We start from the raw sequence: 13,653 nt of genomic DNA on the forward strand, positions 1-13,653 counted from the left end.
GTCAGAGCCTTCAGAATAGGCTCTCCTGTATATTTTAGGCTCTAGGCAACATTGTTTTACAAGCAAGAAGAAGCCTAGGAGACAGAGCACAGGGTTAAAGTCAAAGGAACAGATTTAATATGGAGTCAGATTTCTTCTTTTCTATTACTGTGGCAGAAGCCACTTGAGGATTTAAATCCCTTAAAGTTAAAAATAAGTAAAACTTTAAAGGAATTTACATACATTGGTGGGAACTTGCATAGCATATCTGGAAAAGCACACAAAGGATTGTAAACATTGGCATCTCCAGGGAGGCGTGTAAGAACAGAGGATGAGGGAAAACTTCTTTCACTTGAGTATTTTTTGCTCTGTTTGAATTTTTTTAACCATATGCATATATTTCTTTTTCAGTTAAAATAAATGTGTAATGGAGCAAAGGAGTAACTAGTTCAGCAAATACAGCAGCCATAGACTCACTGAGTCATCATTTTCGATTTAAGCCAGGAAGCATTGATTGTCTCTCTCCTATGTGCCCAGTGCTGTTTTAAAACTTTTTTATATATTTTTTTATAAAATAATAACATGCTATCCCTCACCCCTGCTCAGGGCTGGTGGGAAACCAACTGAGTTTTTATTGAGTTTTTTTCCAAGGAGTAGAGATGAGTTATAAACAGAACACAACTTCAGGGCAAAACAGGCGGACTGGTTTTCCAGCAGGCCAGATAGCGATGACGGGTTTTCAATAGAGGCGCACAGAGGCTGAGAGAGAAAGCCTCCAGGACCCTACAGAAAGCTGCCCACAGTGCCTTCTCCATGGCACTACTGAAATAGGAAAGAACAAATCTGACTCCATATTAGATCTGTTCCTTTGACTTTAAACCTGTGCCCTGTTTCCTAGGCTTAGTCTTGCTGTTTCTGCACCTTTTGTGAAACAATGTTGCCTAGATCCTGAAATATACAGGAGACCCTATTCTCAAGGCTCTGACTTTGAAGGATATTATCACTTTTCCATTCGTATAAAGATAACAAGATACAGAATAGAAAATAACATTTGCTTGTTGGAGGTTTACACGGATCTGACCCAGGTGAAGAGCTGCAAGAACAAAGGATTCTAAAAACAAAGAATTCATACACCAAGTTTGCATCAACCAAGCATTCCCGCTTCCCCTTTTTAATATAAGAAGAGCCTGAATTCTGACTTGGGATGATGGTTCTCCAGGACATTGGTCTACCATCTTCTCCACTGGCTTTACAAATTAAAGCCGCTATTTCTTGCCCCAAATCCTTGTCTCCTGATGTGTTGGCCTATAATGCACGAGTAGAACAAGCGTGGACTCGGAAACACAAACATACATTGAAAGTACGCATTTGGTATATTAAATGACCTGCTTCCACTCGTATTCCTGAGGTTTTCTTCTCTTGACCACTCCTACATTATTTATGAAAAACCTGTCATGTGGACACATTTCCTTCTCTAGCCACTACCCTTCCATGTAAAAACTGATGCCAAGAAGGCAATGGAAGTTGCTAGAAGGTATTACCTGGCCAAAAAAGAGCAGAAGTGGGTTCTGGCTGATGTTCAGGAGCAGGCCGGGGCACCTGACAAGATGTCATAAGTACGGATAGACAGCTGGGCACCAAAGGAGAAGCTTCTAAACTTCCATGAGGGACTTGGATAGGAAGGAACAGTCCCAGACTATAGCTCTGATCCCACCACGAGCTTCCTGGGCAAGGCTGGGCAAGTCATTTAAATTCTCTAGACCCGTGCTGTCCAACACGGGAGCCACCAGCCACATGCAGGATTATGATGTTATTCTGTAGCCAGACAGAATTATAAATAAACACTTTATTACAAAGGGTCAGCAGGTATAATATTTAAAAACATTATTGGTTATCTTGCCTTAACAAGTTATTTTTGTATGTCTAGCTTTCTGTGGGTTGTAATGCCTGCGACTAATGTTTCCCTTACAGTGAGGTATTTTGAAATTATAAGTTACTGGACACAGTACACTCATATCACAGTTGAAAAAAACTGATTAAATAAGCAAGGTGATCTGACTTAGTAGTTATGAGCAGGGGCTCTGGGGCCAGCCTGCATAAGTATTAATTCTCACTCTCCCTCCAGGGAGTTCTGTGTGAATCTTGGACAAATTATTGTTGCTGTTGTTGTTGTTGTTGTCGTTGTCATTGTTATTATTTGTGCCTCTTTTTCCTTACCTTTTAAATAGCGAGGAAAATGTAGACTCTATCCCCTACAGTGTTGGCAGGATTAAATGAGTAAACGTCTGTGCTGCCCACTTCCCTGGGTTTCAGCATTCTCCAGGCAATCAGTGCAAAACACAGTGGCATTCTCCACTGTCTTCGTCAGTCTGGGATTCTGTAACAAATTACCGTGTGTCGGGTGGCTTAAACAACCAGCATATTCCTTATGGTTTGGAGGCTGAGGCTTTCAAGGTCAATGTATCTGGGAGAGGATTGCCAGCTCGAAGATGGCTGTCTTCCCACTATCTTCATGGCCCAGAGAGGAGAGAGAAGCAAGCACTTTGGGGCCCTGTATAAGAACACTAATACCATTCATGAGGGCAATACTCTCATGACCTCATTTTATCCTACTAATCACCTCCCAAAGGCCCCGCATCCCTATATCATCACCCTGGGAGATGAGGTTTCGACATATGGATTTTGAGGGGATGCATTCAGTCCACACATCGGCTAACTCTCCCAAACATGCAGTCATCAAACCTGTAGCTAATTTCAAAATAATGTTTATATCTCTCTGCCCATTTCCATTCCTACATCTACTAACACTGAAGCCCTGCTACATTTTATTTCTTATTTTCCTTGTGAGGTTTAATTGATTCCTCTAACTCCAAGGATTCGCTCACTCCAGTCTGCTTGACAGCCCTGCCAGGTAGGTCTTCCTTAAAACACCTTCCCCCTTCACCTGGTTGTTTTTTAGGTGTAAATGTCAGAATTCTCTCCACACCCCATCCTAGACCTTTAATCCCTTACACTACCACTCACTATGTTATTTTCCTATTACCACTGTAACAAATTCCCATAAGCTTAATAGCTTAAACCAGCACAGACTTATCAGCTTATGGCTGTGGATGTCAGAGATCCAACACAGTTCTCATTGGGATAAATTCAAGATACCAGCAGGGTTCCTTCCTTCTAGAGGGTCTAGAAGAGAATGTTTCCTTTTTTTTTTCCAGTTTACAGAGGTCACCCACCTTCCTTAGCTTGTGCCCCTCAACTTCCTCCATTTTCATGGTCAGCAGCCTTTCTGAACATTGCTCCATCGCTACACCTCCCTCTGATTTTAAACTCAGCTGGGAAATATCCTCCATTTTAAGGACCCCTGTGATTACATTCAGCCCACCTGGACAATCCAGACTACTCACCCTATTGTCTCATCTCAGGATCCCCTTGTCCCATCCCACTCAGGCAGTATGTATGTGGCTGTGACATTCACCTTGTGTAACATTTCCTCATGAGCAATTTATGGTTCAAGGCACTTATAAGTGACTTTTTGTTTTTCTTCCTTATCCTTTCTACATTCAGTTTGTCTGGTGAGATTATATGAATCCTTTTTATTTGTGCCCCTGCACTAATCTATAATAATGTATCATGGGTTTAAAGGCTAACTAATAGACAATTTAGGAGACAGAAATCCTCTAAGATTTTTAATCCTAAAATATCTGTCATCCCTTTTGCCATGTACAGTAACATGTCACAGGTGGCTACCCTGTGGCCGGGGAGGGACATGATTCTGCCATCACACTCCCCTCATTCTCACCAATGTGCTGATCAACTAACCAAGGATCTATGCTCTCCAATTCACTCACTTCCTCCTCCTTTCCATTGACTATCCTGTTCCCACCGCTTCCTTCATTCACCACATCAGGATTTCATGACCACATTCTCCCCTAAATGAAATGGGTATCTTGCATCTAATGTCTGACAGCTGTTCTTATTGTATATGCACACACTGACCTACACATAATCCCGTCCATCTCTTTATTTTCCTAGAATCTTCCAGAAGAATCAGTTCCATGTTGATGATGATGATACTGACAATGATGACAGGGGCCTCTCAAGGATTCTGATAAAGAGGGAATCGATAAAGGGAGGGAATCATTGCAAAATTGCCCCAGAAACAGGCTTAAAGGTAAATAACTCTTATAGTGTTTAATGAAATTGACTAATATTTAACTATTTTTAAGACTTTATATCACTGAATTTAAAATTTTAACGGGAATTTTCATTCACCACTAACCAAGATTCAACTCTGGGACCAAAATTTAAGGGTTTCTGTCTTCTAAAAAATTGTCCACTAGCCTTTTAAACACGTGATCCTTTTAAAAAGTTTAGTGCTGGGCTGAAAATAAGCAGGATTCATATAATCTCACGAGACACAGTGAATGTGGAAAGACTAAGAAATAAAAACAAAAAGCCATTCATAACGTCTTGAACTTTACGTTGCTCACAGGAGAAAATGTTTGCCAATGTGTGTGTCACATCAACATGACGACTGAGTGGGATGGGGAAGCTGATCTTCCTCATCAGTCATTTATGCTGATTTGTTAGATGCCAAAACAGTTTCCTCATTGAAATTGCTTCTAACAAGTATGGAAGAATTTAGGTTCTACCAAAAGCAGGCTAAATATTTTCCCCTGCTTTCAGGTCTCTGGACTGAATGTCCCCACAAGAAGGACATGGTTATGTTTCATAGGGAAGTCTTCCTGAGAAGCAACAGGCTTTTCTAGGGCAGAACTGCAGGGCCCCCCATGGAGGGCTGGAGGAGGTCTAGAGGGGACACTGGAAAAACAGCAGGAGTGAATTCAGATACTGCTGCTCAGGTCGCCAAAGACAGCATTGCTATCTCTAAGGATATGACATTCTCCCAAATTTTCCATGAGTGAAGGAGCCTGTGAACACTAAGCAGGTTGTTAAGACACAGCAGCACATAATTTGCGTGACAACACAATTAGAGTATGATTTGATATTTGGAAAATAACTAGCCCATTGTTCTTTGAAACTGCAGCAGTAGCAATAGAAATAAAAAAGACTGAGCCGTCTTGGAGACAACAATCAATAAACAATTCTAAATCTGCAGAATTCCTTGACAATATTCAAGCAATGAGCTAGATGTGTGCTGCAGATACCTCTTACTGCAGGGCTCACTCCTGCAAAGCATAGAACTAGTTTCTCAGCACACAGAGGGAACCAAGTCAAGATTCCTAATCTTTTGAGATTTACTAAATGGCTGGAAAGGTCAGACAAGTACATACAGGCAAATATGATTAAATGTAATCAAATAATATCAAATGTGATTTGAGCACAGACGAAAGAGAAATTCCTTTCACCTGGGATCTAGAGAGACTTCTTCAGAAAATGTGGCTTTGGAGACGGCCAAAGACATGGGTGGAATTTTGGCAGAACAGGATGTAAGGAATTTAAAAACTTATTCTATAATTCATATAAAAATTCAAAGGATCCCAAAAATCCAAAACAACTTTGAACAAGAAAAACAAAGTTGGAAGACTTGCACTATCTGATTTTCAAACTTTTTTTATAAAGCTACAGTAATCAGAAATTATGGTGTTGGTGTAAAACAGAAAAATAGAATAATGGAACACAATAGAATGTTCAGAACTAAACCAAGACTTATACAGACAATTGATTCTCAAAAAGGATGCTGTGGAGAAAGGATCTTTTCAGCATGTAGTGCTGGAACAATTAGATCGTGATACGCAAAAAAAAAAAAAAATGAACTTTGATCCACACCTCACAAAATATACAAAATTTACCTCAAAATGGATCATAGATCTTAATAGGAAATCTAAAACTATAAAACAGCTAGGAGAACAAGCATAGGCTTAAGGTTTATGGCCTTGGGTTTGGCAAATTTTTCTTTGCTATGACACCAAAAGTATCATCTATTTTAAAAAGAAACTGATAGAGTGAACTTTATGAACATGAAGACTCTTCAATGCTCTTCTAAACACTGCTAAGCAAATGAAAAGACAAGCCATAGACAGAAGCTATTTGCAGATCATATATCTGATAAAGTTCTCTCATTGTATCTGATCCAGAATAAAGAGGTCTCAAAATTCAATAATAATTCAAACACCTGAATGAATGAGGCCAGAAAACACACTTCAGTAAAGATATCCAGATGGATAATAAGCATATGAAAAGATGCTGATTAAAGGTGTCATTAGTCATTAGAGAAATACTTTTAAAAACCACAGTGAGATACTAGTTCACATACATACTAGAATGAATACAGTTAGAAAGACTGACCTTACAAGGTGCTGGCAAGGAAGTAGAGCAACCAGAACTGATACACACCACGAGGAATTTACAATAGTACAACCATTTTGGAAAAGTCTTTAACAGATTCTTTTAAAAAGGTAAACACCTGTGTACCATATAATCCAGACATTCCTCATCTGGTGCTTTAGAAAGGAAAAGCATATGTCCATACAAAGACTTGTAACCAAATATTCACTGCTATTTTATTTATAATAGCACAAGTTGTAAATAACCCATGCATCCATCAAGAAGTAAATGCAGAAAGAAATGATGGTCTATACAAACACTGCTCACAATAAACTCTTCAGTAAAATCTCAGCACTAAACAATACTCTACTATAAGACAAACAAGCTATTAATACAGCAACACAGATGATTCTCAAAATAATTACACTGAATGAAAGAAGTCAGACAACATAGAGTAGATACTGCATGAATCCATTCATATAAGGATCTTGAAAATGCAAACCAATATGTTGTGATAGAAAGCAGATCAATGGTTCCCAGGAGAAGAGACGGGGAGGGAGGGAGGGACAACAAAAGTCAGGAGAGAAGCTTTGTGGGTGATGGGTATGTTCACTCTCTTGAGTGTGGTCATGGTTCCTTGGGGATATACTTACGTCAAAACGTATTAAGCTGTACACTTTAAACGTGTGAAAATTATTTTGCCAAGTATACCTCAAAGCTGTTTTAAGAAAAAAGGCACTTTAGTCCTGATCCACCTCAGCGCCTGATTGGAGTGACATGATCAGTCCCTCACACTGTCTGCCTAACGGGAAGGTAGAAAAGCTCTCACGGAAGATAACATGGATTTTTCATTTGCAATGTCTGCCATGTAATAAAGAATTTCTAGACATGCAACATGTCCAGACTATATGACAGATAACATGAGAATAAGGAGCATTAGACAAAGGATGCAAACCCCAGGTGATGTAGGCATCAGAGTTACCAATAAAGGCTATAAAATACTTTTAATATATTCAAGAAAATAAGGAAATGATGGGACAATAGATAACAGGGTAGAGACTTTCACCAGAGAAATATACTGGAATGTATTTTTAGGAAAAATCAAACTGATACTCTAGAACTGAAGCTTTCAGCTCTGGAAACAGGTAAACAGAGCTAATTAGGATCCCTTTTAAGTAAAACTTTCAGTAATTCTGGGTAAAATATAACAACAAATTAACACAGAGCTAACTATGGAGAGAGAAGTTCCCTGATGACAATACAAAGAGGACACTTAAAGCCCAGAGTGGTCATCTTGTGAGCTGATGCCACCGCACCCTGGAGGGAAGGGGTTTTCATCTGCACATAAATAGGGATACAATGTCCATGTAGGAAAAAGGGTCCATACCAGATGTAGAAGACTCTTCCTCTATATCTATATAGTCAGAGACAGAGATGTAAAGTGGCAGCAGAGGTCACAGTGACACAGGGCCCTGGGCCAAGGAGTGTGAGCACCTCTGCAAGCTGGGAAAGGTAGGATGACGAATCCCTCCCAAGAGCCTCGGTGTGGAACTTAGCCTTGGCCACTCGTTGGTTTTAGCCCACTGACATTGACTTTGCACTACTGCACCCTAGAACAGTGAGAAGATGAATGTGTATTGCTTTAAGCCACTGAGTCTGTGGTCCTTTGTTACAACAGCAATAGGAAAGGAACTCAGGAACCAATATGAACTTGAACCACAGGCTGCCTGCTGTGCTGGCAGGAAGTCCTTTGTCTCTGATCCTGGGGGAGTGTCCTGTCTTCTGGCAGCATCCACAAACTACCTCATGTTAACTTGGCAGTTTGCAGAGGGTTAAATCTTATCCCTGCACAGTTCTTGATATTTAGTTAATAAAAATGATGGTGTCATCATGGGTATTTTTCCATCTTTTAAATACCCTTCAGTCTTCTAATAAAGCTACTTCTAATTAAGAGACCGTGTAAATAGATTTCAATCTTCATAATAAATAACTGTGGTTTTATCTGGTTACTTAAATTATGAATAATAATGTTCACATTTGTAAAAGTTATTAAAATCAACATTGTTTAATGAAAATATCATTTCTTTTCGCATGAACATGTATTAACTACAAGAAATGTTCCATGCTTTCTTCTACGATTTACTGTTAGAGCCTTAAAGAATAATATTTTCCTCAAAAGATATTACGGCAAAGGGATTTCTTTTGGTGGAACTGTTCCGGCATCAAATCTGGTGCATGTCTCAGGCCACTGGCAACATAGAGATGATAGAAATTAGGAGGCATTATAAACACAGAATCATTTTTAAAGGAATTAAAAAAACTGGATGTGTGTAAACAAAGAATCAGAGAATATTCTGGTGAAATAAATGTATTTTTCAGCTTAAGCAAGACATGGGGTGAATAAATCTGAAATGAAAAAACCACCCAGAGATTAGCAGCGAGTCATGCATGCAGTGTGAATGATCAAAACCAAGTTGTTTCCAAACCAGTGTGCAGGCTTGATGCCTTCATGAATCAAATCTGTGTGGCACCAGGCCACCTCGAATACATGTTGATGAGGTATTTATAAGCCCTTCACCATCCCAAATCAAAGCCCACGCACGAGCCACAAGACCATCACCTACACATTTGGAAAACACACAACATGGTGAATAGCACTTTTCTTGTTCAGTAGCCGGTGGCAGCGAACTGTCAGCAGACAGAGATACAGGGACACAGAGGCACCTCCCCTCACTCAGCTGATAAACTTCCGTGCATCCCTGGGGACAGGATTGTCATAAAATGCACCATGGATTGATTCTCCTCCTAGGAAAGGAACCGTAGTGCTGTCATTAGGTTTGAGCAGGGGTGGGTGGAGGATCTCAGAAGAGTTGTTTCAGCACACCAATAGAATTCTTGGCCACCGTGACCACGAAAGACAAGTCCCCTGCCATCCCGGTAGGCACTTGGGCTCCTGACAAAAGCTGGGCTCAGTAAAGGGTTGAGTAGAAGGCACAGACCTGAGGGATGCCCCAGCAATAGGCAGGAGGTAGGGCCTGGTTTATACTGCTCTGGGTGTATCCCAGACTCATCCGAATACGAAATCAGAAATTTGCAAAACAGCAGAGCTGGGGTGGATCATCTACTCCAGACTCCTCACCTTACAGTTAAAAGGGTGGCAACCCTGACAGGCAAAGCAACGTGCTAAAGGCAGAGCGTGGAAGTGGCAGTGCCAGATGAAACGCAGCGTGCAACCCCCGTTCAAGGCCGCTGACTCTGACGACGGGGCCAAGGTTTCCAATGAGGAGAATAAGACAGTGTAAATAATTTGTTCCCCCTAAAACCCCAAATGTTTTTTAAAGGCACAAAAACTCACCTTAACTAGATCTCTTCTGAGGGGGCTCTCTTCTGCTTCTTCGTCTTTCTGTCTCCATTTCCCTCTCTCAGACACAAACACATTCAGTTTTGTGAAAGGGGACTTCCTTCCATACAAAGACAGACTTCACATCTTCAGAAAGATACCTGAGAAAGCACGTTTCTCAATTCAAGTCTTTGTGTGAGTTCTGGGCAACTGGCTTATTTTCTAGAACAATCGGTAGTTACAAAATCAGGAAATCATCTTCCACAAAGGCAGAGTTCTGGTCCGTGTTGATAAAGTTGGGGATGTCACATTTCATGAGTCTGTTCGGCTCCTCCTCTGGCCACCTGCTGCATCTGATGGCTTCCTGGAGCCGAATAACACTGTAAAGGGCTATGGTAGCGATACCAGCTTTGGCCTTGTCCAAGTGGTCCACTTCATTGATGTAGCAGTGAAAGAGGGACCTAGATTCGTCATTGCACTGCCAGAGAACACCTTGGGCAGCAGCGGTCTTCCAAAGTCTGACACAAAGCTGTTGAGTCTAAATCTCTTCTCGGGAGACTCTGCATTGCTACAAAGAAAACCAAAATAAAATATCGTTCACAGTGTAGCTCGGTGACCTGAAGAATCATAGTTTTTGCCATCTACTGAGAGTAAATCCCTGCACAGAGCATGCTGACATGCACTGGAATTGAAAGACATCACTTCTGAACACATACAATTAAACCCAAGGCAAAAGTCTAAAGTGAGGGCCCATGGACCATCCTAAAAAGACATCGTTCCCTGAGAATCCTCAATATTGGTGCCTCGCACACCAGTGTTTCTCCGTGGGACACTCAGATCTCTTCATCAGGATTCGTTAAAGTGCTTCGTAAAATGCAGAATTCTGGGGTGCACACCCTCAGAGTCTCCAGAGGTAGCGACTGGTAGTCTGTATTTTCATAGCCACCAGGATAACTAAACATGCTCAGGTTTAGCACCGCAGTCTACATCGGGTCACCTGAGCATCAACAATTCTGTCTCACGGGATGGGGGGTGCCATGTGTGTCAGGGTGCTGTCCTACCCATGTGTCTCCCCTGATTCTCAGAACTGACAGTGCTGCCCCATTGGGCACGAAATACCACCGTTTCACAATGCATACGCAGGGCGCCCGACTGAAAAACAATCAGTGATAGGAGAGGGGACAAAACTCAGCTTCCTGTTACCTTGTTTCACTTACTGTGGGACGAGTGATCAATTCAAGGGTAATAAATCAGTGAATGAGTGAATAACATGACTCGCGTTAGTCCCACGAGTGCCTGGAAGAGCAAGCCTGTGCACATTGAGAACCATAACAGCCCATCTACTTAAATGTCATCCTCCACAGATCTATGTAAAGGTTACTTCCACCCAGGCAGTGACTCCAGAAGGGCAAGAATCATGTATGAACACACTCTCAAATCCAGAACAGAACCTGACAACAATTAGGCTCTGGAGTCTGTGTTTAGCGAGTGTGGAATCTCAGTGATTCCAGCTCTTACACCTTGCCTTCCCATCCCACCACACACGATATGGCCCTTATGTCCAGTTCTCCCGGGGCTGGGGCCACGGAACCCATTTATAGGACTGGAAGAATCTGATCATTTAAACCATCCCCCAGATTATCATCAAGAGTCACCTGCATTTCAGGGATCAGTAATCCCAGATGCTTTGCAGTTCAGGCAGCTGAGGGATTTTTATATCAGCTCTGTCTTCTACTGTGACTGCCTGGGTGACATCAGACAAGGAACTCTGAAAAGCCTGAACTTTTCCTTTCAGGAATAATCTAATTAACAAATCTCGTTGACCACTCAACAAATGTGATGTGAAGATCAATAATTTACACAGGAGTACAACATTCACTAGGTCGTGGATTTAGAATCAGAGGAAAATCATTTTAGAAAGATTGACAGAATGTAGCTTTAATGCGAATTTAAGTATTCTTACCTTTCAGTAAATCATCTTCCCCTACTTATCACTTCACCCAAGTTTAAAAGATGTCTGAGAACAGGGATGAGTGTGCCAGCAATCTGAGACCCAATAACCTAAAATGTCACCTAGGAAAAAGAGGGGAGTAACACATTTTTAAAAAGCATGGTGAGGATGGCGGGGCCATCCCCAACCCCAGACTAAGAAGCTCTGAGTAATAGCTTTCCTGCCTGCCTGGGGCATCAGCTGATGTGAAAATCCACCCAGAAACCTCACTGTCCAGCAGCTCTTCCATAACACAGGCTACACTTTCTCAGAATTAAGAATTGCGTCCAGTAACCACTTCGCTGAAGAATAAAGACAAAGGAGAACAAGAGAGTTCTGCCCCTCCCAAGGGAGAGCCCAGACCTCGGGCTGCATGCACTGCGCCCACCTCCCTGGAGAAGAATAAACTGGAGAAGGGCGTTCTGCGAAACTGCGGCAGCAAAGGTTGAGATGGGAACAAATTGACCAGCTGGCCAGGGACAGCCCCCTCCGTCGCTGCCTTGGCGGCTGCCTCAGCCCTCTCAGCCCATCCTGCCCACCTCCGGTGGCTAAGCTGTCAGAGAAATTGCTTTGCGACCTGGAGCAACAGAGGCTGCCCTCAGGCCAATCTGCGGAAAAGATGGGAGCTAAACCCCCAGCTCCCGAGCGGCAGGCTCCATACCCCCGCCAACACCCCGACGCCCCCGCACCCTACCGCAACCCCGGGGAAATATGACCCGAAGAAGTGTGACCTGGGAACGAGGGGCAGCAGAGGCCGCCCCCACGTCAGGCCTGCAGAGAGATGGGAGCTTATCCTCCAGCTCTCCAGGGGCAGCCCCTGTCCTCTCCACCTCCTGATCTCACCGCGCCCACCTTCCAGGAGCAATCAGACCAGGTGTGGGGTGTCAGGCGAATCTTGCGCCAGAGAGGACGTCCCCAGGCCAGGTCAGGGGAGAGGAGAAGAAGTGGCCCCATTAGGCGGGGCAGCCGGCCGTCGCAACTGCCTCTGCCCCTCGACCACATCGGGCCCGTCTCCCAGGAGCAAGCTGACCTGGAGACGGGCATCCGGCTTCTTGGGCAGCAGAGGACGCCCCCAGGATTGGTCACGGGGAAGAGGAGAGCAAATTGACAGGCTCCGCGCTGCAGGTCTTCTACCCCCGCCATCGCCACCCCCGCACCTTAAAGGCACCGCCCAGGGCGCCCCTCCCCCAGCAGGCTGAGTGGGACAGGTGCGTCTGGTGACCTGGGGCAGGAGAGGCCACTCCCACACCAGGCCATCGGGGAGACGGGAGCCAATCCACCAGCTCCCCAAGGCAGCCCCTACCCCCGCAGCAGCCACCACTCTTGCCCATGACCTCACAGTGGCCTTCTCTAGGGAGCAGGCTGACCTGGAGATGGACGTCCGACGAACTTGGGACAACAGGGACCGCCCCCAGGGCAAACCATGGGGGGAAGTGGGAGCAAATGGACAAGTTCCATGGGAAAACCTGCCGCTGCTGCCACCACCCCCAAAGTACCAAGTCCAACTCCCGGGGTCAGGCCGACTAGGATACACGCGTCTCATAACACAGGGCAACAGCGACCGCCCCCAGGACAAGACGCGGGGAAGATGGGAGCAAATGGTCCGCTCCCCCGCTGCAGGCCCCCGACCACCGCCACCCCTGCACCCTGACTACCCTGCCTCCCGCCCCCAGCAGGCAAAGTGGGACAGGGGTGTCCCGGGACCTGGAGCAGCAGAGGCCGCCTTCAGGCCACGCGGTGCAGACATGGAGCTAATCCACAATCTCCTCCGGGGCAGCCTCCCTATGCCTGCAGCCACCACCTTACCAGCCCCCTGACCGCACTGCACCCATCTCCCAGGAGCAAGCTCACCTGGAGTCGGACCTCAGGCAAATCTCCGGCGGCAGACGTCGCCCCCAAGCCAGGCCGTGGGGGAGAGAAGAAATGGAGCAACTCCCTGGAACACATCCCCTGCCCCTGCCGCCTCCGCCGCCGCCTCCCAGGAGCAAGTTCATCTGGAGACCCGCGTCCCGCCTCTAGGGCAGCAGAAGCCGCCCCTGGCTCCGCCTCCGGGGAG

General features: G+C 44.4%; 1 long non-coding RNA gene across 1 annotated transcript; it reads right to left on the reverse strand.

Annotated features, from left to right (window-relative positions):
• Window positions 1–9,900: 9,900 nt before the first annotated feature.
• On the reverse strand, window positions 9,901–13,643 carry LOC140695051 (uncharacterized). The gene is made up of 3 exons (XR_012070738.1): window positions 13,449–13,643; window positions 11,571–11,680; window positions 9,901–10,175 (listed from the first exon to the last, which is right to left on the reverse strand). It is a non-coding gene; the product is annotated as an uncharacterized lncRNA (long non-coding RNA).
• Window positions 13,644–13,653: the final 10 nt, after the last annotated feature.

Source organism: Vicugna pacos, unplaced genomic scaffold (genome assembly GCF_048564905.1).
Source record: "Vicugna pacos unplaced genomic scaffold, VicPac4 scaffold_127, whole genome shotgun sequence".
NCBI classification, from domain to species: Eukaryota; Metazoa; Chordata; class Mammalia; order Artiodactyla; family Camelidae; genus Vicugna; species Vicugna pacos.